The sequence below is a fragment of the Pleurodeles waltl genome, chromosome 1_1, assembly GCF_031143425.1.
Source record: "Pleurodeles waltl isolate 20211129_DDA chromosome 1_1, aPleWal1.hap1.20221129, whole genome shotgun sequence".
NCBI classification, from domain to species: Eukaryota; Metazoa; Chordata; class Amphibia; order Caudata; family Salamandridae; genus Pleurodeles; species Pleurodeles waltl.
In genome coordinates this window covers 536220351-536244250 of record NC_090436.1, presented here as the reverse complement: position 1 = coordinate 536244250, position 23900 = coordinate 536220351, and positions in this window count along the sequence as shown.

Sequence of the window (23900 nt, the reverse complement as noted above, 5' to 3'; positions counted from 1 at the left end):
CATTTATTGTACAACCTTTACATTCATTGCTTGAAAAAAAGGGTAAGTCACATGGTATCAGGAAACTGATGGGGCGTTTTCTAAGATTAAAAAAAATAATTACTTCTGCATCGGCTTTTGCATCTTTTGATTCTGAAGGGAAATGTTTTTTGACTGTAGACGCCAGCCAGGTGGGACCTGGGGCTGTATTGTCACAGTGGGTCAGTGGCAAGGAGCATACTGTAGTCTTTGCTTGTTGTTGTCTTCATCAGCCTGAAACTAACTACTCCACCATTGAACGTGAAGCCCTTGCATGCTGTTGGGCAGTAGAGCATTTTAAATCATTCCGGCTGATACTACCGGGGAGAGTGATAGAGATGTTGACTGTGTAGTTGCTTCAGTGCATGATCTGTTGAACAACAAAGGGGTGATTTCCAAAACAGAATGGCTTGTAGCTCTGGATTCTGATTTAATTAAAAATAAAATGTTGAATATATAAACAAGGGTTGGCCAGAAGACAGGAATTAGAATCAAAGTGTTTGCTAAAATTCATGAAGAATTATCTGTTGTCAATAGTTTGATTATGTGTTGGTTTATGTTTTCCCCCCATTAGCATTCGTGACCCCTTAATTAACTTTGCTCATGAAGGTCACTTGGCGGTAGGTGATACTTGTAGGAACTTTAAGCAATTTTATGGGTGACCTTCTATGGATTCTCATGTGGTGAGGTTTGTTGATTCTTCCAGCATCTGCTTGCTCCCTGACAAACATTAGAAAACATTTGAGTCACCATTGCATGTGACTGAATTACCAGAGTAGCACTGGGATAAAGTTGCCTTGGATTTTTCTGGTCCTTTTGATATACTGCCTTTAGGTCAAAGATATCTTCTGGTTCTAATTGATTATTACTCAAAATGGGTGTATTTTGATTTTGCTGACTCCTCCACAACATCATTTATAATCATATTTCTTAAGAAAATATTTGAAACAGAAAGTGTTCCTTATGTTTTAGTTAGACAATGGCACACATGTTACATCCAGTATTATGAAACAATTTATTGATGTCAATCATATTACTCACCTATGTGTCGCTCTATACTCTCCCACTTCTAATGGCCTTGTGGAAAGAGTTAATAGATTTTTGAAGGAAGTTTTACAGACTGCCATAGCTAATGGAAGTAAGGTGGAAATGTTCTTAAGGCAAAAACTATGGGCGAACTCTGTAACACCTCATAGCACCACTGGTGTGTCTCCATTTAAGCTGCTGAGGAAGCGTAACCTGATGATATGTGTGTCCTGATTAGTTAAGATCAAAGGACTCAACCATAAGTGAGAAAGAGATGCATAAGAACGTATCAAGTTTAGTTCAAGGCTGTCAGAATCGCACTAAACAAGTTTTTGACAGTAAAAAGAATGTAAAGGATTTCACTTTTAATGTGAATGAATGGGTACTCATTAAGAAACTGTACAAGGTGCACAAAGGGGAATCCAAATTCATGTCTCCTACCAAAATTCTCAAAGCATCTAAGGATGCTGTGTTTATTGAGGGTAAAAGGAAGGGAGAGCAAAAGACACCTGGTGAAGATTACCCAAGAACAAGCCAACATCTTGAGCAAATCGGTACAGCAAGTTACACCTAGTTCTTCGGATGGCTCATGGTAGATGTATAAAAACACAATTTTATCTGAGTTTTTATTTTCTCCAACAAGAGTGAGCAATGACTGTTCATGTTCTATTGAGGGAAGTAGTAGAGAGCATAATTATCTATTGAACAAGAATGTGGTTCAGAGTAGACCAGTTTTGAGTGTACATCTTTCAACTCAGAGCAGACCAGTTCCAAGTGTTCATCTTCCAAATAACTTTAAAGATTTCTACATGCACTAATTGCTTTCATTGCAAATTCATTTATTTAATTTTTTTCCTCAAAAGGGGGAAGATGATGTTGTACTAGTGTGCGCTGAAAGTGCGCATCTACATGTGCTAGATGCTGCCATTCAACATTCAGAGCCTAATGTTGTCATGACAATGTTACTGTTATACTTGGGCTGTCAGGCTTTGTTATTTTCTGTATCTGCCTGGCATGTATCGCTGGATTCTGTATTCCTTTAATCTTGTAATGATTTGTGTAATGTTTCATGTTCACGCCAGCTGCTATAAGGAGCTCCCCTCAACTGTTATACTCCAGTAGAGGATCTCTTGCCGGGGAGCAGCCATGGAAGTGAGCAGTTTGTACTTTAATAAACTATGCAATTTTCTGCTTACCTGATACAGACATACTTCTTTACACACATTCATGTGCATTGACTGGCATCTTGGAATGGCTTTCTTTAATAGAAAACCCATCTTATGATGGCCACCCATATATCTACATGTCTGCGAACACATTGAGGTTTATTATCGAACATTTTGGCTTCAGTTAATGCCAATACAAACTAGCATTGGAAAAGCCAGTGATGAAGCAGAAAAAGAAAGACTAACAAACATTCATATATCATGTAACAAAATCGTATAAGACAATGTGATTTTAGTAAAGAAAAATAATGTATGTACAAAATGTGCCCACGAAGTAGATCAACATTATTATAAACGAGCTTAATGAATCATGAAAAATCGACAATGTAGTAATCCGTCATAATTGCAGCTATATTCTATGATTTTCTCGTTAAAACTTTTATATGCTTAGCTTAAATTTAGCAGATGCTTTGGCCTAGTTGCCTGGTCTCAATTTTTACTGCGTAGTTTTCACTTGTATAACAAAGACGTGTTTTAAACTTTAAAAGCTGTATTTTTCCAGTAGAATGACTAATACACTTATCTCAAAAGTTGCGTGCTAGGCAAGTTTCATCCCCTTTGAAGCAAGGTCAGCATCTGCAGGTGCAGACAATAAAGACACTGATGCAGAATTAATTGGCAACTTTGTTGCTACTTATGTTCCAAAACTCCAAGGACACCTTATGCGCAGGTGAACATTAAGAGCAGGACACTATTCATTGGTTAAAGAGAAACCACCCCATGGACCCTCCAATGGAAGACCCTGAAGAATTTGGAACGTTTCTTACTTAAACCCACCGGACAAAGAGAAGCCAGCCATTTTCTTTGATGCCATTTTGAAGCCAGATTGAAGAAGCCATTTTGATGACACTTTCATGCTTTTTCTCTATCCCAGAGAGAGAGAGAGAGACTTTAAAGAATTCTCACCCTGGAGACTTTAACTTTAACTTTACTTTGCCTTGCCCATTCCATAACTTTTGTTCCCCCCATTTTCCTTGCTGCTGCAAGGAAAACTTGCCTTAAAACTTTGCCCCTTGAAGCCCGCCCCATGCTGATCGAACCGGTACCTGAAGGACAAAGACTTTCCTTGAATGCTGATTGTATTTGGTAATTATAAAAAGATAAATGTATTATTCATTGAATTTTCCTTCTTAGGTACCAACTGCTTAAATGTTGACCGAGCCTAAGCTAGAAGTTTTCTAAATTTATGTTATGTAAATTCATTTTACATGAAGCCCCACATGCCAATGCTAATCAGAGGTTAGTTGAGGTATTCATTTGATGCACCATGCTGAATTGAAATCTTGTTATGCTGACCAATTAATGTAATTAGTCAAATTCAGTTACTTTTATTAGTGATTTGCATTGCTATAACCGAGTGCATTATAATCCAAATTTTGCGTAGATTGCGTTTCTTCCGTCGTTATGGACAGCTAGTAATGTTCGTATATGTATATCATTTGATTTTGAGACTTACTTATATTCTGTTAGCTTTGTTAATATAGGGAAATAAACTCATTAACCTTTAATAAACAGGTGTGGTTATTCATGACTGAAAGGTCATGGTGTGTCAAATTACTGATCACTATTGATTCCTAATTTGTTGTTTGATTACTAATTGAGTATTGGTTATTGATTATAAATGATTATTGATTATTGATTAAAGGGATCCGACAATAGTTTGGATGAGGAGAACTCAACCCGGTCAAAAGATTCACCGACCTCCGGCGTGTCCAAGCATAAGTAATTTATAAGGACTGGACGCGCTATCACCAGTGTCTCGGTCTTTTACAGTGAAGAAAGTGGATTTGCCAGTGCTTTTTTTCTTTGCATTCTCTAACTCATAGTATTTTTCGAATGCAATTCTATTACTATAAGTACCAAAAGGCAAATAAAAACACTCCTGTCTGACATGGGAGAAAGTAAAAGTATTTTCGGTGACCAGGAAGAGCATGTTCAGCCTGCGTTTTGGGTGAATTATTTTCATAGTGGCATGAAGTTACACGAGGGTATATATATTTGAAATGTCCTGTTTTGTACTCAAATTGGTGGACAATTACTCCAAAAGAGGCACCTGCCTCACACAATGTGAAAGAAGTACATTTTTGTTTATTTTCATCCTCTCAACCAACTAATGTGTTCTTTGTGACTGTAGACTCCTTACGCTTCTTCTCTAGAGGGCAGCCCTACATGCAGTAGATATTCATGGGCAGAACACCCGTATCACACTAATAGTACAATTTAGAAACATATATATGGAGAGGCAACCAGTGAATAGGGAAACTCAATCAGACCATGTGGTCACAGGTTCACACAACAACCCATTCAACAGCCCTGGCCACACAGAGAATGTTACCATTGGCATTACTCAAACCTCACCAGCCAGAACCAGAACATGGTGCATGGAACCAGGAACCCCACTATATCCGGGAAGTTGTAACAAGAAACAGATGCCACTAACATCAGCTACAGCATCGCCATTGGCTATCTTTGTAAATCCACCCAGATGCTGGACCTGCCCTTGAATCTCAAAATACAGGCAGACCTGTATTGCTTCTCACTTGTTCTGACAGATGGTTAAGGGTTGGGTGGGTATTTTCACACCTGCAATCAAAAGTGGTATAGGATGTTGTATGATGACATTTGTTATGTGCACCAAATCGGCATTTTGTGCTTGGAACCACCCAATTAAGAAACGTTGCAGTGGGACATGGGGGGGCTGAATTGACAAAAGGATTCAAGACCTTTCAAATGATGAGATGTTGTTCCATTGGCCTGAGGGAAAGAGGCAGTATGTTTTGGAGCTTTGCTTGAAAGGAATGACATTGTCCACTCACCTTTAGGATTTTCTTTATCCTAAGTATTCTGAGCATTAAGGGGGTCATTTTGACCCTGGCGGTCCGAGACCGCCAGGGCTAAAATGACGGAAGCACCGCCAGCAGGCTGGCGGTGCTACCTGGCCTATTACGTCTGCAGCGGAAGCGCCGCAGTCGCACCGCCAGGGCCGGCGGTATTCTGCCACTTTTGCCCCGGTGGTGATAATCCACCTGGGCAGCGCTGCTTGCTTGCTTGCAGCGCTGCCCAGGGGATTACGAGTCCCCGACCGCCAGCCTTTTTCTGGCGGTATGAACCGCCAGAAAAAGGCTGGCGGTACAGGGAGTCGTGGGGCCCCTGGGGGCCCCTGCACTGCCCACGCCACTGGCATGGGTCCCCTGACAGGGCCCCATGCAGCTTTTCACTGTCTGCTATGCAGACAGTGAAAAGTGCGACGGGTGCAACTGCACCCGTCGCACGGCCACAACACCGCCACCTCCATTTGGAGCCGGCTCCCATGTTGCGGCCCACATCCCCGCTGGGCTGGCGGGCGGAAACTTGGTTTCCGCCCGCCGGCCCAGCGGGGATGTCCAAATGGGCACATGGGAGTGTGGACGCATTGACGGCCGCCCGGCGGTTACAGCTTGCTGCCGCCTGCCAAAGTTGTAATGACCCCCTAAGTGATCAGAAGGCTGCTGACAATTGTTTATAGCAAATGTTTTTTCAAGGTATATCAGGGAAACAGAGGATAAACCAGTTTTAAAGTTAGACAAAGGATGCTTCCCACCCACAGGCTAGCACTGGGTATACAAGTGGCATCCCCAGACTCCCAGCCTGCCCTGTAGCCAGTCCTGATGCTGCTCAAAGCAACGTTAGGATTGGCTTGGATAGCCCGGCCAGGGCGCTCCCAGGAAGACACGGAGCCTGTGCCTGCTCTCTCCAGACCATCAACACAGTGCCAGGCTCGAGGGAGCACAGTTTGCATGTGTGTTTGGCTGGCCCGAAACAGCCGGCCAAACATACATGCGCACTGAGGGGAGTGTACAGTGTACTTCCCTCGGTGCTCATCATCCCCAGTGCCCTGCTCCTTTAACAATGAAAAGATAATAAACTTAGGCCCTCATTACAACCCTGGCGGTCGGTGGAGATGTGGCGGTAATACCGCCAACAGGCCGGCAGTAAAAAAAATGACAAGCATGGCAGTGACCGCCATGCTAAACTACCACTTCTCTACTCCGACTGACAGGGTGGTAACGACCGCAGGGCTGGAGACTTTGGTCTCCAGTCCGGCGGCCGTCACTACACCGCCGGCGGTATCACGACCCCGCATACTGCCATGGATTTTGCAGGGATCTGAATTCCTTCCCTGGCACTGATAGGGGTCTCCCCCTGCCCCCTCCTCTTCCCCAGTTCCTCCCCCCACACTCACAACCCCCCTACCATCCCCCAAAGGTGGCAGGACCCACCTCCACACCCCCCAACATTGACACACACACCCCCTACACGCACACATACACTACAACTACATATACCCGCATACATACACACAGACATACCCGTACACATACACACAGACATACCCGTACACATACACACAGACATACACATAGACAGACACACAGACATACCCGTACACATTCACACAAAAAGACACACATAGACAGACATGCACACATTTTCGAAACACACAACACCCCCCCTGCATGCATACATGCACTCACACACCCCCTCTACACCTTGCCACACAAATCCCAGAGACAACTGCACACACATACCACAACTACCCATACATCCGTCATGCACCACACACCCCACCCCATCACTCATCACCCTCTGCACAACACACTCCATACAACAACTATGTCCCAGAAAAGGCACCCCCATTTCACTGTTGAGGTGTTGCGGATCATGGTGCAGGAAATAGTCAGGGTAGAGCCACAACTGTTTGGAGCACAGGTACAGCAGATCTCTATTGCCAGGTAGATGGAGCTATGGCGGAGAATCATGGCCAGGGTGAATGCCCTGAGACAACATCCACACACTAGGGATGACATTCGGAAGAGGGGAAATGACCTACGGGGGAAGGTTTGTTCAATTTTAGCAAGGTGCCAGATCGCCATCAGGAGGACTGGCGGTGGAACCCAACCTCCTCCCCCACAGCTGGCAGCATAGGAGGAGCAAGTCTTGGCAATACTGCATCCTGAGGGACTCACTGGAGTATCCGGAGGACTGGACACTGGTGAGTATCCATTAACAACCTACCACCCCACATAACTGCATGCAATCTCACCCCCTCACCCTGACTCCCTTCACCCCACTCCATCCCACACAGTGCACTATCCCAATTACCACACCTAAATGTTAAACCCTGCATGCCATACCCACTGCAAGCACATCCCTCCCAGCTCTGCATGCTCACCCACCACCAATGCATGAACAGCACGGAGAACTACCAATCCCACAATTCATCACCATACACTACCAAAGGTGGAATTACAACACCAATACCATTGGGAAAGCTAGAAATGCAGAATATGTCACAGACAATCACCCTAACACATCACTTACATCCCCACAGGTGCCCCAGCCAATGTCAGCAGTGAGGAGGTGTCACAGCTACCCAGTCCCCCATCAGAAGATGCCCTCAGTGATGACAGCAACTCTGGAGGTCTTGATCTGGATGAACTCCCTTGCCCATCTGGGACCGGTCACCGGATCGGGGACTGGTCAGTCGGCTACTGCATCACGAAGCCTGTCCACCACAGGGCCCCCAACCCTCAGACTCAAACACCACAGCAGCCAGCCAACGCCCCCAAACCTCTGTCCCCAGGACACGTCAATCAGTAGTGTGTCCACCTGTACAGGGACCCGGACAGGATGGGTCAGGTGCTCAACATCAAGCAGGAGAACCAGCGGTTGCAGGGTGAACACCACCAGAAGTTCATGTAACAATTGCAGGCCTTGAATACCACCATGGCCTCCATTGCAGAGGTGACATGATGAACATCATGCAGGAGTACACAGCACAACAGTGTGCCCCTACCACTAGCCAATGTGCTGACTAGCCCTCCACATCTGTTGCAGCCAGTCAGGTAGTGGACAGGAGGCCATGCCACAGGACTCACAGGCCACCAGCACCCCACACCATGCAGAAGGTGAACCATCCAAACACCAGAGACAGTTGCCAAGACCAAGACCACCACCAGGAAATGAGCCCCTCCAGAATGTCCCCCTTGTGTTCCACTGTGTCACCTTTGCTCCTCTTCCTATGGCCCTTTGGACACTGGACCTGTGCATTTTGCATTGAATATCTCATTTACAAATGAACACTCTTGGACACAACTTCAGTAATAGTGCTTTATCAGAAAGAAATGTACAATGTATTGAATTGCATGATGCTGTGCAAATGTCCTATAATGTACGAATCCATCCACCATTTGTGTCACAGCAGTCTATATACATCACATCAGTACACTGTTGTGACCACACCAACATCTTCAATAAGGGAAGGCATAGTTGACTTTAAATTGGGATGCAAAGGTAGTGACTGGCATTCTACTACAGCCACACAGCACATCACTTAAATGAGGAAATGTAAAGATCAACAGTCTTACCTGAGTGTCATTGAAAGTACTGCTGAATGATATGTGTCCTGCTGTCTGCATCCTCCTTCTCTTCCTCCTCTTTGCTGTCCTCAGTGTCCACTACTGCACAGGTGCATTGTCACCCCCCCTCCTGCAGATAGGGCACATGGCTTCTGAGGGCCAAATTGTGCAGCATGCAGCAGACCACCACAATATGGCAGACCTTCTCAGGGGAGTAGCATAGGGATCCACCTTTCGAATGGAGGCACCTGAACCCGGCTTTCAGGAGACCGAAGGTGTGTTCCACAATCCTCCTGGTACGCCAAGAGCATCATTGTACCGATTTTCAGCCCCTGTTCTCGGATTCCTGACAGGGGTCAACAGCCGGAACAGGTTTGGGTAGCCGGAGTCACCTGGAAGAGGTGAGTGACACACATAGCCATGCACAATGGCATGGGGTATGACTCCTAGACATACACTGAGATACATTGGGTAGGGATTCAAGCTAACCTACATGCCACACTCTGTACCTCTGTAGTCGTGCCATCATCTGTGGGATGCTGCTATTCCTCAAGACAAAGGCATCATGCACAGATCCAGGATACTTGGCAGTGACGTGGTAGATGTACTGGTCAGCAAGGCACACCATCTGGACATTGAGAGAGTGTAAACTCTTCCTATTCCTGTACACCTGTTCATTTGCCCTGGAGGGACTAAGGCAATATGGGTCCTGTCAATGGCCCCAATCACATGTGGTATGTGTCCCATTGCGTAGAATCCAGCCTTCACAGTGGGCAAATCATCAACCTGGGGGAATGTGATGTAGCAGCACATGTTTTTGAGCAAGGCAGCCAAAACCCTTCCAAGCACAATCAAGAACATTGGGTGTGACATTCCTTTAGCCAACCCCACAGTCATCTGGAAAGAACCAGTTGCCAGTAAATGGAGCACTGATAGTACCTGCTCAAGAGGGGGAATAACTGTGGTGCAACGGATAGCAGGTAGCAGATCAGGATCCAATTGTACACAGCTCTGTGATTGTGGCCCTGTCCAGATGATAGGTGAGTATGATGTGCCTGTCCTCCAGTGTAGCCAAGTCCCCAAGGGGTCTGTACATGGGTGCTTGCCTCCTCCTCCTGTTCCTCTGTAGTGCTTGGTATCTAAGTGAGCCAAAAGTAAAATGGATATGACAACAGGACCTATGGACACACAACATTAGAGTACCCAGAGCCTGTATATATGTTGGACAATTGAATTGTCTAGGTGCATACAGTCTACATCAATGACACACATTTTACTTCAATACATGAGTACTAGCAGTAGGAAATGGAAACTGCCTGTCCTGTATGCAGGGATAGGTGGAAGTGACCTCACTCTGCCGGAGTTCTGCATCATGTCGGAAGGCAGTCTGCACCGCCGTGCAATTGGCTAACATGGGACTCTATGAAGTACATGAACCAATGATGATCAACGCCGGTGGTGACGGTGTTCACCGCCGTGGCTATGACTGCCATTTTCTTTCTACGACTTCACTTGATTCCTGACTTTCCACTGGAGGACAACTCCACTGCATGTGCTGATGTGACCTGTATCTGGAACCTTCTATGGCCCATGCAACAGGGGAAAGGGCCCCAGCCTTCACGTCGGAGGAGTTCGAAAGGCTCATGGATGGGGTCCTACCCCTGTATAGGCAGCTGTATGGGCCTCCAGACCAACAGGTGAGTATATTATGGGTATGTTGCATGTGACTTGGCTGCATGTAGATGTATGTGTGTGCTAGCAGTGTGTCATTTGGGGGTATGGCTGCAGGCAATGTGAATGCAGAGGTACAGGTCATGTGTGTACTTGATGAGGGGCAAATGCAGTATATAGGCCATATGTGTGATAGGCTGGATTGTATGGTTCATGGTGCCCTTCTGCCTGTGTTTCCTCTGCTGATCAGTGCCCAATAGAAGAAGGGGTTTTGGTGTGCCATCGCCAAGGACGTGCAGACCCTGGGGGTCCATAGCTGGCAGAGCTCCCACTTCAGAAAACAGTGGGAGGTCCTGAGAGGCTGGGCCAGGATGGGGGCGGCCTTCCAACGAGGGAGGGGTGCCTGTCGGAGCCTGACCCCCCCTAATGTCCCGCATACTGGTGGTCGCCTACCCAGAGCTGGATGGGCGCTTGAGGGCGCACAGCAGCCACAAGGGGGTGAGTACGGTGTATGTAATATTCATTATTTATTGCCTGGCATGAGACTTAAGTGCAAGGTTCTAGTCAATGGATGCCCCAATATGCCGGTTTTGACATTCCTGTGTGGTGCTGCTTTGGTATATAGGGTGGTATGCATATTTGGTATTGCTGGGTAGCTAGCTTGCCTTGGCAGACAATGCTTAGTTGGTCCCATTAGGTGAGCAGATGGTAGTGTTTGGGTTCCTACCTGCTGTAGTACCTAGGCAATGGTATTTCACTGTGGTCCATACTGCCCATTCTTAGTACCAGTGAGTGATTGTGATGTGTATGCCATCTGTGCTGTTGGTGCTGTGATTGACCCTGTGCTCCCTTTCCTTCTCCCCCTCTCCTTTTGTCATCCTGTTCATGTGTGCATTAGCATCATCTGGTGAAGGAGCAGGGGCAGCGGCGAGTGACGGAGCTGCAGCCCACGGGACCCAGGAGGCAGAGTCCACAGACGCCGAGGGGACCAGTGGGTTGGGGGGCAAGGAGAGCACCACGGGGGAGACTGGAGCTGATACAACTGACTCTGATTCCTCCTCCGATGGAAGCTCCCTTGTGGTGGTGGACCCCGCTGGGATCTCCCCAGCTACTTCATCTTCTACCACCCCGTACCAGCACCGCCTTCCCAGTAGCACTCCACCGAATTGCCCGTGTCTGCTCACCCAGGAGGGTGGAAGTCTCCTATGCCTCAGGCACCTCAGGCCCTGCCCCAGTCAGCCCTGCTGCCCTCAGTGAGGAGGCTATTGACCTCCTGAGATCCATCTCTGTAGGGCAGTCAACCATAGTGAATGCCATCCAGGGGATGGCATCCCAGATGCAGCAATGCAATGCCTACTTGGAGGGCATTCATGGTGGTTTGGTGGCCCTACAGAGATCCTTCCAGGCTCTGGCTTCTTCTCTGATGGCAGCTAGTATATCTGTTTCTTCCATCCCCCCTCCAACTACCTCTTCCCAGTCCTTGTCTGCTCTCCCCCAACCCATCCTATGGACACATTCTGACAAGCATGCACCCAAAACAACATACAGGACTCGCACAGACAAACACAGGCACCACACTTCACTCCACAAGCACACACACAACCAACACACAGATGCACACACAACAACAGCTACTGCCTCCACTGTCTCCCCCCTCCTCCTTCCTTACAGTCACATCAGCACTCACACCTGCATGCACAGCATCAACAGTCCTAGATCCTGCCACTTGTACAGCCTTGCCCACAGTCACCACAACAGCTGACCTGCAGACATGTACTCCACATGCACAGTCACCACCACCACCATCACCACCTCATGCAGCACACCCACCTCACTTGCAGATGCCACCACAACATCCATCCACACGTCCTGTTTGTCCTCCGCCACCCTGTCAGCCCCCTCCAAAGACACACAAATGCCCCCACTCAGACCCTCAACAGCCAACCACCTCATACACGCACACTGTCCATGCACCAGCACCCAAGTCCAGCACTACTCCTGTTCTAACAACGTCTCCCTCTACCTCCACTCCCATACCTTCCCCCACACCCTACCCCATTGGTCTTAAGAACCTTTTCCTTTCCTGCCTTGACCTCATCCCTCCTCCACCGCCCTGTCCTGCCCATAAGAGAAAAGTCCCACCCCCCCAGCCCATTACCTTCAGCTCCAAATCAACTCTTTGTCCTCCCCCTAAGAGTACTCCTGCCACTAAGGTGAAGAACTGTGGCACTCTGTCCCTCCATCCCAAGGCCACTCCTCAGCCACCAAGACAGAAGGGCAATGACCCACCCCCTTCCAAACCCAAGCCCAAGGACCCCCCTCCTAAAAGAAACCCCCCAACCCCATGCCCCCTGAGGTGCCTGCCTATCATATCCATGATGCCCCTGCCCAGTGGAGTGACTGGGCTGTCAGGAGTCAAGCTGGGCCTTGGATGTAGCCCTGTGGCTAATGGCTGACATTGGACAGGACAATGGCCCTTTGTATTTAGTTGCCTCAGTTGCTGTGGGCGCAGGTCCAGCGAAAAACAGAGGTTGGACCTGGGGTATGCATCCTGGCTTTCTTTCCTTCTGGATTATGTTGCTGTTGTTTACTCTGCGGATTGTTCCGGGTGTGTGTGTGTGTGGTGTGTGTTGTGCATGTGTGTGTGTGTCACTCTCCCCTCCCTTGTGTGCTAGGCGGCTGTACTCACCATCGCGTGGAACAGTATCGGGAAGATATCCAGTTCTGGTTCTTTGCCGGCCGCGGACTAATCTGTGTCCCTAGAGGTGAGTGTCTCCTTTTATATGATGTTTTTCCACCAGGCTTTTGGTGGCGTTGCTAACGCCCAGAAATCCTGAGGTCTGCTATGTCATAATATGGTAGGCGGATCCTTGTCTTCTGCCTGCCTGGAGAAGGCTACCGCCTTGTTCAGTGGTCATACCGCCCTGGCAGTTGGGGTGGTACATTGGCTGTCTATAGGAGGGATCTCCACCATTGTCATAATTTGGCGGTCATTACTGCCCGCCTGGTGACAGTACTACCGCCATCGCCGGTGTGGCGGTCAGCTGATGGCTGAAGTCATAATGAGCACCTATATAATCTTCTAGGTGTGTATATATCTATGTATATATACTATTTCCATAGCGTGAGTGCTGTATACGGTCAAAGTCAACAAGTAATAGGACTGGTCATCAGATCTGGTTATAAGGGAACTGAGGATGATGGTTAGTTACTATGGGTGGGAAGATGAACTGTGTCCATTTGGATACATTGCAGTGAACAATGTATAAGGTGGCTATTAATACCATGGTATCCTCAATAAGCTTCCCGGTCTTGTCTATTTTCTCTCGTAAAATCTATTTGAATATATTTCACTGGTCATTGGAATTTTCTGTTGGTATGTCTGTGACAAGACTAAGAACATGTGTGATGGCCTAGAACAGCGCTCTAACACTGTTTGTGGTTGCATTGATAATGTTAGTGTAATGTGTTACTTTCAGTTAGGGAAGTGCTGTTTTGATGGTCTTGAGATCCTCTTGGAACTTTGTTAATCACTACTTCTTCTTGTTCTTTTGTATTATTCATTTGCTATCTGTGCTCCTTTGATTGTATTAGGGGGCAAAGGGCTTGAGGTTTGGGAAGCTTGTCTTCTGTGGAGGGATTAAGCAGAGTATGTGGTTGACTGTGTGAGTTGTAAGTTGACATCTCTAGAGGAGGTCGATGAAGTGGCTCTCAAATTGAGATCTTTCACTTCCTGCGATGGGCTGCTCTAAAATGGATTTGTTTGAGGAGGATGGTAGGGTGGTATACTGTGGGGAGGGAAATACAAAGATTTCTGACTGCAGGATTTTGTAAGAGGGTAAAGATGAAGGTCTTTACAGAATTTCAGTCTTTTGTAGTAAGAGTCTTAGGTTGTTCTTCTGCTTCTTTCACCAGTGTTTCTCTCTGTCCTTTTTGGTAACATTGTTTCATTCTCTTGTAGAGGCCTTCTTCAAGAGGACTGAATGCCTAGGACAAGATTACACTGAAGTGACCGGTAAGTATATATTCTTACTTTATTTCTGGCTTTCGTTCTTTCTTTTCTCCTTTCTTTTCTCTTTACCTTGCTTTCTCTCTGATTCTCCTATCTTTCCCAGATTCAGCCTTTCTCTGTATTTTTTACGTGCTCAAATGTATTGCTTTCCCTTGTTTATTCAGCAAGCAACAAAAATAATTTTTCCAACTTAAAAAGCAATCTCCACTAGATTTCAGAAACTCCCTTTTGCTGTGAAAAGAAGGGGTGGGATCTTATACTTTAGAGCCACACAACATCTGAGAGCCAAAATATACCTCACTAAAGTTGGCTGTTCCAATTGCCCTTTATGGTCCCCCCCCCTTCACTCTTCTGCCAGGAACGTCCTCTCTACTGCTTTATACAGGATCTGACCTGGTCAAGGCATACTCTCCTGAGTGTGGCTTAGTCTGTGAACCTCTCCAGTCCTGCTGACACTTGAGAGGCACTGCGGCTGAAACAGTGGCCTCCTGATGTCCTCTTAAGGTTCGTTCTCTGCTTTTGACTCTCTGCCTTCTTCTGCAGCCTGCTGACACTTGATCAGCGTCCATCTCTCCCACCTCTCTCATTAACCCACTCTCCTCAGCTCCTCCACTTTCCCCTTGGCCCACCACCAATTGTGTTCAGAACACTCTTGTTCACTTTCCCATTGTGTCTTCTCCCTCTTCCTCTAATTTATACATCCTGCCTTCACTTTATTTTGCCCCTTTTCAATCTCTCTCTCCTTGCCTGAGTTGGGTCTTCCTTCTTACTGTCTCGCTCCATGTTGGGAAAATGTGAGTCCATTTTCTATTTTTGTGTTCCTCTGCTATCTCCCTGCTTGACTTTCCCATTTCCTAATGTGACTCATTGATTCTTTTCCTGTTTAAGCATCACTGGCCAAGCCAAGCAACAGGATACTAGGTAAGTATAGAACCCCATTGGGTTCCTGTTCTCCAGCCCTCTCACAGGTGGAATTTTCAGGAGAGGGACAGGTGTGAATGACAGGTAGAGTTGAACATTTCAGATATGTTGGTACTGAAAATAGATGAGTTTTGGAGGTAAGTAAAGAAGGTGGAATATATGATATTGTCTGGGGTGCAACTGGTCTTAAGTGTCATGTGACATTTCCAAGTGGCATATCAGTGCATTGTTCCTGGAGACTGCATTGTAATGGTGACTTATGGATGATGTTGAATCCTGATGAAACTGGGACATCAAACGTGTGCACTAATGGTGTTGATGTGAGTTTCTGCAATGAAGACAGCATTTAGTTTATAGTCCTTCTTGTGGGTGTGATTTTCTGTGGATAGAATTTTAACTTTCGTATAATAAATGGTGTTCACTTGAAATTGGTTCCTCTGGGTCCTTCATGTGGGTGAGTCTTCCTTTAGATGGAGTGCCTAGTTATTTTATGATTTGTTACTTCTAATGATGACACAAATCAGTGTTGCCTTGCGAAAGTGTGTCTGTGGACTGATGTAAGCAAGTTTATGTATCTAGCTTGTTCTAAACTATTTAATGTGCATGGAATGTGCTGTTTATGTTTGAATGTGTCTTTCAGAAATCATGAGCTGGAAACAAGTTCCCAGGTAATCAAAATGTAATTTACATTTAAGTTTACCATGAGCAAATGATAATTCTTACTTCAAATGTGCATTGACAAAGGTAGATCAAAGTGAATGGAAGAAGTGAGGGAATGTGAGGTCTAGCAATCACTGTGGGGGTCATTATGACCCTGGCGGTCGGAGATAAAGTGGCTGCCACTTTATGACTCAGCCAACCCGCAAATGTACCACTCTGACAGCCATGGCGGTAGCAGCCGCCAGGCTGGAGATAACAATCTCCACCTTGGTGGCCTCTATTGTACCACCAGAGCTATCATGATCCTGCCTACTGCCATGGTTTCCGTGGCATTTGTAACACCACAATAACCATGGCGGTAGGCCATATTAGTGACAGGGAGTTCCTTTCCTGTCACTGATAGGAGGTCCCGCCCCCATCGTTCCCCAGACACCCCCAACCCCTCTTCATCCACACTCCCTTCCAACCTCCCTCATACACACATGCAAACACACACTCATTCACACAGATATACACACATACATACACACACGCATCCATTCGGACACGTGTACATCTGTACACACATTCACATTGACACACAGAAACGCATTTTCATTTCCATTCATACACGCACTCACACACATGCATACACACACGCAAACAACACTACACACACAATCACATTCACGCACACACTCACACTCATGCAAACACCCACACACACATACACACAACACCCACCACCTCCCTCCCCTGTCGGAAACCCAACTTACCTGAATGAAACCCAACTTACCTGAATCCAGGTGGTCTTCCGGCAGGGGATGGGATGGGGCGCTACTACCGCCAGCAGCGCCTGCCAGCAGAACAACACCAGGCCGTATTATTGGTCATAATACGGCTGGTGGCAGTCTATGCCGTGGCGCTGCTTGTGTTAGCAGCGCCACCTTACCACCATCCGCCAGCATGGCCACAGCCGGATTTCTGCCCTTCTTGTGGCGGAAATACAGCTGTGGTCATAATTTGGTGGACAGATGGTAGCCGTGGCGATGGTCTTTCGGCGGCCGTTGCCACAGCGGTAGGCAGTTTTTACTGCCAAAGACATAATGTGGGCCTGCATCTCTACAACATGACTCCCCTTCTGATTTCCGGTTTGTTGATACCATGCGACTGGATTTTCCACACATTGTCCCTGGGCGTCAAAGTTAACCAGACTATGCGCGGATCCGAGGTGCCCCATCCGAAAATCAATGCATCGCTCTCTTGCGGGTGAAAAACAACGCATCACCGACTGGACGCATCGCTGACTTTTCTGACGCACGCTCGCCCGTGTGGCTTTCTTTTTGACACTAACCAGGTACTTTGTGTAACAACAGCATTCTCACTGTTTTCTAAGGATTTAGGTGGCCATTATGACATTGGCGGTGGCTGCTAAAGTGGTGTAATACCGCCCACAGGCTGGTGGTAACTACTGTCAAATCATGACGATGGCTGTGATAACTCTTATAGACAGCCAATGTACAACACCATCCACTAGGGCGTAAACACCACGCACCACGGCGGTAGCCATCAACAGCCAGGCAGAAGACAAGGTACAGCCCACCACATAATGACACACCACATCGCCAGGATTTTCCGGGGCTGTATCAAGCCTGGCAGAAACACATTACAGAAGGCCAAAGACTCACCAACGGAGACACAGAGAAGATCAACCCCACCATGGAACCGGAACTTCAAGTCTCACCGATGCTCTGCTATGCCATGGTCCACCTGGAACACCAATGCCAATGAAGATGACGACGGTGAGTACAGCCGCCTAGCACACAAGTGAGAGAGGGAGGAGGAGCGTCGCCCCCCTCCAGCAGCAGAAGCTGCAAACCTTTAAGAACAAAAGGATAAAAAACTATGTTTATTATCCTTTTGTTATGAAAGGGGCGGGCCATGGGAATGACTAGAAATGCGCATGAATGCTTGGCCGGCCTTCTCAGACTGGCAAACACACATGCGCAGTAGGCTCTCTCCAGCCCAGCAACACAGTTGCCGGGATGGACACAGCCTGCACAGGCTCCCAGTCTGTCTGGGAGCACCCTGCCTGGGCACTCCCGGCCACTCCTGATGCTTCTCTGAGCAGCGTTAGGATTGATTGGAGGGCAGGCTGGGAGCCTGCAGCGACGATAGAAAGGAGAGCGGCATGGATTGGTGTTTCAGGTACGTTTTAAAAAAAATATTGAAATGTACCCCTCACTCTACTGTGAGGATAGACACTGACGAATCTACCCGACTTCGTGGATAGAAACTTATGGACCACTGTTTACCCTTAAAAAATAAAACAGAAATGGACCTGACTGTAAGGATAGACACTGACTATGATACAGAAATGTTAAAATGTTCTTTTTGAAACGCATCCTGTTTTCCTTTAAGGAAAACGTGGTACATTTTGAAAAAAGTTGTTTTATTTAAAAGCAAACACAGACACGAAGCCCAATTCACAAAGGCAAACCTAGACAAAAAGCCTAAGTTTAGACCAAAAGTCTAACTTTACTACTTTTAAAATTAGACTTTAGCTTTAAACCTAGACTTTTGGTCTAAACTTAGACTTTTGGTCCAAGTTTCCTTTGTGAATCAGGCCACTGTGATCGGCTGTCCCCAGCAGGATACCATCCCTGTGCTATTGCCCATACCAAGTGGGTTGCAAATTGCGACCTGCCTCATGAATATTAATGAGGCAGGTCAATTGCAACCTGATTGGCTATTGTTCAATGTGTCTGTGACACATTAGCACATTTCCATTTGCGATTCGCAAAATGCAAGTCACAAAAATTAGTAATTTGGGAGTTGCAAAAGGAAATGGTCGTATATCAGGCCAAATGTTTTTTACTTGATGACTAAGTCATAGTTGCTCCTTCAGCCAGGACTTCTGATGCATGCATTAGCTGTGCTGAATTTCTTATGCATAGACAGTTTTATAAATGTCTTAATGGCAATTCAACAACACAACACAACCTTGAAGTACATTTATAATTCTCAATGTCTGTACTCAGAGGTGGGGACTGCAGAAAAGGAGGCTTTTCTTAAAGATTTTTTGCACTGCAATAATAACAACAGATTACATATGCAATGCAATACTCCACATGGTCCCTGATGTACAAAGCCTGTTTGCAATGGCAAACCTTACAGTATGCAAAATTTACTGGGGTTGCAGCCTCAAAAGTGTATTTTAATAGTTTCTAAACCTGATTGCAATTCAGAAGTGCCTTTTTGACTCGCAAAATGAGTTTTTAAGTTATAATGAACTACAAAGGTCGTCCCCTCCTAGTGGTGAGTTCCAATGACTTCTATCAATGATTTGCAACAGCAAATGTGGTCAGAGTCCATTGATCAGATGTTGACTCCCAAGTTGGGGTAACATCTGTTTCACCAAGAGCAAGCTGCCTTCTCTGATACAGACTCCCCTTTGACAATCATGCCATGAAATACTACAGTATTGTTGCCAGCAGCCCCCGCCTGTGACAAATGCTGGCTTGGGAATATGTCCCCAGCATTCCTGACCCTCAAGTGGAGTGGAAGGAGGTGGGGCCAAGACCTTGCTAGATGCACTGCAAAGCGCAATAGACAGCCCACAGCGCAGGATACTATTGTTGCCAGCAGCCCCATCCTGTGACATCGTGCTGGGGTGGGACTACATCTTGTACCATTCCTGACCCTGAAGTAGAGAGGAAGGAGGTGGGGCCAGGACCTTGCTAGATACGCTACAAAGATTAACAGACAGTCCACAGAGTGGGATAATATTGTTGCCAGCAGCCCCCTCCTGTGACATCGTGCTGGAGTGGAACTAAGTCCCCCACAATTCCTGACCCTCAGGTGGAGAGGAAGGAGGCAGGGCCAAGACCTTGCTAGACACGCTATAAAGCGCAACAGACAGCCCGAGCTGTGGGATACTATTGTTGCCAGCAGCCCCCTCCTATGACATCGTGCTGGGGTGGGATTACATCCCCCAGCATTCTTGACCCTCTGGTGGAGTGGAAGGAGGCGGGGCCAAGACCTTGCTAGACACGCTACAAAGCAAAGCAGACAGCCCATGGTGCCGGATACTATTGCAGCCAGCACCCACCTCGTGTGACATTGTGCTGGAGTGGTACTACATCCATGAGCATTTGGGAAACTGAGGTGGAGTGGAAAGAGGCGGGGCAGAAACTTGCTATATGCACTACAAAGAACAACAGACAGCCCGTGGCATGGTTAATGACCCATCATTAACCGTAGGAGGCCAGGTAACTCCCCTTTAGTCCTGTGTCTGCTGGTTGGATTTGTTAAGGAAGTTAACAAACATTTTGTCCCTCATTATGTCAATGACAGTAATGACTGCCTACTGCAGCGGCGTTGGCCGCCATAATACCATCGCAGCGGCTACCTACCGTCCACCATATTATGACCATAGCCGGAATTCCGCCAGAAGGCCGGAGGGTGGTAAGGTGGTGCGGCTGCCAGCAGCAGCGCCACGCTAGTAGACCACCGCAGACCGTATCAAGAGCCATGATATGGCCTGGCAGTGTTCTGCTGGCAGACGCTGCTGCTGGCAGCAGCGCCACATCCGGTCTCCTGCCGGAGGACCCCCTGCAAGCAGGTAAGTCGGGTGCTCCGACGGGGGTGGGGGGCAGGGGGTGTGGGTGTATGTTTGTGTGTGCGTACATGCGGGTGTGTGGCGTGTGGAATGCATGTGTTCATGAATGGGTGTGAATGTGAGTGTATGTTGTGTTGCATGAATGCGCGTGTGCTTGTATGTATGTATGTCAGTGTGTGTGCGTGTGAATGTATGTATGCATGCATGGGTGAATGTGGGTATGAGTGTGTGTATGCGTGTGTATGTTGGTGCGTTAATGTGCATGTATGTTGTGGGAGGGGTCGGGAGTGGGAGGAGGAGGGTAGGGAGGACTCTGGGAAGGGGAAGGGGGCGGGGAGGCCCTTATCAGTGTCAGGGAAGGAATTCCCTGGCACTGATAGTGCCTACCGCCATGGTTTTCGTGGTGTACGAAAGACACGAAAACCACAGTGGTAGGCGGGGTCATAATGCCATAGGTGGGACAGTGACGGCTGCCTGGCTGGAGACTGAAGTCTCCAGCCTGGCGGTTGTTACTGCCCTGGCGGACAGAGTGGTATATTGGCAGTTTGGCTTGAGCCAAACCACCAATGTCATATTGTAAGGAGAGGTACCACCAGCCTGTTGGCAGTACCTTTCTCCAAAATACTGCCATCCGCCAGGGTTGTAATGAGGGCCTTTGTGTCTGGGACTCAGAGAACATTGGAACGTTGGCAGCTCCATTGAAAACAATGGAATACTCCGGGCTTTTACTGGCATGTAAAAGCCCGCAGCAGCGGAAACATTCCAATCTTCTTTGTTCACAGCAACAGCTGTGAACAAAGTCTCACGGAGCCTGAGGGGATTTTAATCCCCTCCAGTTCCTGAAGCCTTTGTATTATTTATGAGAACATTCTGCCCTCTAATGGCAGAATGTTCTAATAGCCTTAGAACCCGCTGTGGCGGGCTCTACCGGCTATTAAAGGCCCTCTCCCTTGTTAAAGACCCTTGCCTTCGGCTCCGGCCTTTAACACGGGAGCGGGCCTTTAATAGCCGGTAGAGCCCGCTACGGTGGGTTCTAAGGCTATAATAGAAGATGGTTGCAGGCAAAGACTTTGCTGCTAGCTTTTTAAAAAAAGGTACTTTTCTGGATTCTTTTCTAGTATGGACCATTAGTGTTGTATCCAAAAAATGTGAATTGGCAGAAAGGCGCCTCTCGATCGAGATAGACAAAAATATCAGCTGAGTTAACCCATGTTTAAATTCCCCAGTAACTGATCCTATAAGTAATCCATAGGCATTCAACATAACTATGCAGCGTCCCGATCCTCCTATTTTGACATCAGCAGGCCTAGCAGAAACAGACTAGCTATTGTCTCTCCATGCATCACATCTGACCCTGGTTTAAACAGTACCATGGATGAACATTTACTTTAAAAAAAGGAAAAGGCAGCAGAAAATGAGCAAAACTGCTAATGAGATTAATAAGCCGGACACTAGACTGACTAGACAGGACATGGACGTGCTGGCACAGAAGCCACCCACAGTATCGGTACCTACTTGTGTGCAGAATCCAACATGTGAGGATATGGTGTCGATTTTGAAGGATGCCTTTGCTGTAGCAATTGTGGCAGTCCTGGAAAGAGTCCTGAAAAGAGTGGGTGTAATAGAAGGGGCTGTTAGGGATGCAATTTCCCAGCATACGTACACATTGACTGATTCAGCCCAACGTCTCTCATAGTACCAGCCCATGTACTTCCCAGTGCTTCTACTGGAGCTTCTTCGGGTAATCCTAATACTGCAGGAGTTAAAAGTGGACTTAAAATACCAACAATGAATATCACTAACCCATGCAGCATTAAAATGGCATCAATTATTAAATCTAATCGAGTGACTATCATGAGGAACCTGCGAGTAGTAGAAAAACACCCAGTGTCGGGGGCAGGATCAGAAACCAGTCAGTTCTCCTAATTGTTTAAGTACTAATGAGAATATCTCTCCTCATTATTCTAGCTGCAGCAAAGACCTCCTACATTTGCCTCCCAAATGTTCACCCTATCTAGCAGTATTAGCAGGGGTTTCACCCCTGCAGATAACTGCTGAACAATCTTATACAGCTCCTAAAAATAAAGTTTGCCACTGGCTTTCACGAAATACTGATTTTGCCATCTCAGAGTGTGATGATATTCTTATGGTGAGGAGAGTCAACTGGATAGGACCCTCTGCTAAATTTCTCCAGGGTGATTGTATTGTTATTCATTGTAGGTATTCAGACTTGGCCCATCAGCTTGCAAACCCAAACCACTGGGGCTGTTCGAAGAGAGTTAGTGATGGGGTAACGATTGTCTGATTAGATTACTGTTATCAGGCATATGATCATAGTAAGAAAAAGACAAGTGCAGGCTCTCGTACATTTCACAATCCACCCATAGAAGGCGCACATGGAATTCTGACACAAAACAGATTTCAGGTATTATCTGATTTGGATAGTGATGATTGACTGCCCAAAGATGAAGATGTGCTACAAAAAAGTATTAGTTGGCCTCACCTCGAACTGCCCAGTTCAAATTTAACAGAGAGATAAGGATTTAGATAAACTAGAAATTCTTATGGCCAAGGAAACATGGTGTGTGAAATTTCGGCCATTGTCTTGCCATTGGTGAAAGATAGGGGACAGTCGGACATGGAATTTAAAAGGGTGGTGGGTCAGACTCCTATCCTTTTAAATAAGAGTAGTAATAACACTTGCTAAGATGAAAAGTGCCACTTGCAGATGGGTGGGGGGGAATCCGGAAATGAGGAGAGCTGCCAATCTTTGGTGCAGAACTTGGGAGATTCTGCTCACCCCAGTTTCCTCGCTCATCAACTTCAGACAGTCTGGCCATATCCCGCTCAATAGCCTTACGATTCCTATCTTTGAATGTGGCAGGGCTTAGATCTAAATTGACTAATCAGGAGTAGTTGCGTTTCATTGAAGATATTGACATTATGGGGGTCCTTACAACCCTGGCGGGCGAGGAAGCACCGCCAACAGGCTGGCGGTGCTTCCAGGAAAATTACGACCGTGGCAGAAACGCTGCGGTCACACCGCTGGGACCGGCGTTTTCCCGCCACATTGGTCCCGGCAGTTTAAATCCAGCGCTGCCCAGGGGATTACGAGTCTCCCTCCCGCCAGCCATTTCATGGCGGTAAGAACCGCCATGAAAAGGCTGGCGGAAAGTGGAGTCGTAGGGCCCCTGGGGGGCCCTGCACTGCCCATGCCCCTGCCACAGCCCCATGGAGCTTTTCACTGTCTGCTATGCAGACAGTGAAAAGCGCGATGGGTGCAACTGCACCTGTCACACAGCCGCAATACCCCGTGTTGCGGCCAAGATCTCTGCTGGGCCGGCGCAGGTTTCCGCCTGCCGGCCCAG